Genomic DNA, 1,642 nt, shown 5'->3' with positions numbered 1-1,642 from the left:
CGGGGGGGGGGCGGGGGGGCCGCCAGCTTTGGGGGGGGGGGGTCAGGGGCTGACAGCCCCCCCTGCCCCCGCAGCACCTCACCCCCCTCCTCTCTCCGCTCAGGGCATCTTCGTGTTCCACGTGGTGAACTACAAGCCGCTGACCTACAACAAGACGTACGTGTACCCGTGGTGGGGGGATGCCATCGGCTGGGTCCTGGCACTCTCCTCCATGCTCTGCATCCCCTGCACCGTCATCTACAAGCTCCTGCGCTGCAAAGGCTCCTTGCGCGAGGTGAGAGGGAGCCCTCCTGCCTCCATCCCCAGCCCATCTCGGCCATCCTTGTCCCTGTCCCCCTCTCACTCCTGTCCCCATTCCATCCCCATCCGAATCCCAGCGCTGTCTACATTGCCATCTCAAACCTATTCCTGCTCCCATCCCTATCACTCTCACTCCCAGCCAAATCCTGTCCCCGTCCCCATCCCCGTGGCTGTCTGAATCCCATCCCCATCTCATCCCTGTCCTCATGCTGTCCCTGTCCCTCTCTCAATCTCATTTCAATCCCATTGCCGTCCTAGTCTCGCCTCCATCCCCATCCAAGTCCCATTCCTGCCAAGGTCACTCTCCCATCCGAATCCTGTCCCTGTCCCCATCACTGTCTCACTCCCAGCCTCACCCGAATCCTGTCCTTGCTGACGTCACTGTCTTCATCTCGTCACTGCCTCAGTCCCATCCCCATCTCATCCCTGTCCCCGTGCTATCCCTCTCTCAATCCCACTTCAGTCCCTTCCCTGTCCTCATCTCACCTCCGTCCCCATCCAAGTCCCATTCCTGCCAAGGTCGCTCTCCCATCTGAATCCCATCCCTGTCCCCGTCACTGTCAACCTCACCCGAATCCCGTCCTTGCTGACATCACTGTCTTCATCTCGTCACTGCCTCAGTCCCATCCCCATCTCATCCCTGTCCCCGTGCTACACCTCTCTCAATCCCACTTCAGTCCCTTCCCTGTCCTCATCTCACCTCCGTCCCCATCCAAGTCCCATTCCTGCCAAGGTCGCTCTCCCATCTGAATCCCATCCCTGTCCCCGTCACTGTCAACCTCACCCGAATCCCGTCCTTGCTGACATCCCTGTCTTCATCTCGTCACTGCCTCAGTCCCATCCCCATCTCATCCCTGTCCCCGTGCTATCCCTCTCTCAATCCCACTTCAGTCCCTTCCCTGTCCTCATCTCACCTCCGTCCCCATCCAAATCCCACCCCTGTCCCCACCTTGGTCCTGTCCCTGTGTGCCGGGGCGACGCACAGTTCTGTCCCTGGGTGCTGACACCCTGTCCCCTCAGCGCTGGCAGCTCCTGACCACTCCGATCTGGGGCCACCACCACCTGGAGTACCTGACGCCCGAGGCAGAAGCCAAGCTGCTGGCCCCGGAGCCCCCCAAGGAGAAGGCGACGCTCTTTGAGACTGTGATCTGAGCGTGGGGAGGGTCGCGCTGCTCCCGCCCGCCATAGCAATAATGCCAGCACCGCCTCCCACCCACGCTGCCCCGCGCCCCCCCCCTCACGCCGCCCTGGCCTCGCCGCAGAAGGGGGCGTGCATGACTGCAAGGCGGGGGCCGTTGGGGGCCGCAGGGCCGGGGCGGCCGCGGGGGAGCGGGGAGAGGGG

Source organism: Calidris pugnax, unplaced genomic scaffold (genome assembly GCF_001431845.1).
Source record: "Calidris pugnax isolate Ruff unplaced genomic scaffold, ASM143184v1 scaffold81, whole genome shotgun sequence".
Classification (NCBI taxonomy): domain Eukaryota; kingdom Metazoa; phylum Chordata; class Aves; order Charadriiformes; family Scolopacidae; genus Calidris; species Calidris pugnax.
Note: the sequence above shows the minus strand (reverse complement) of the source record.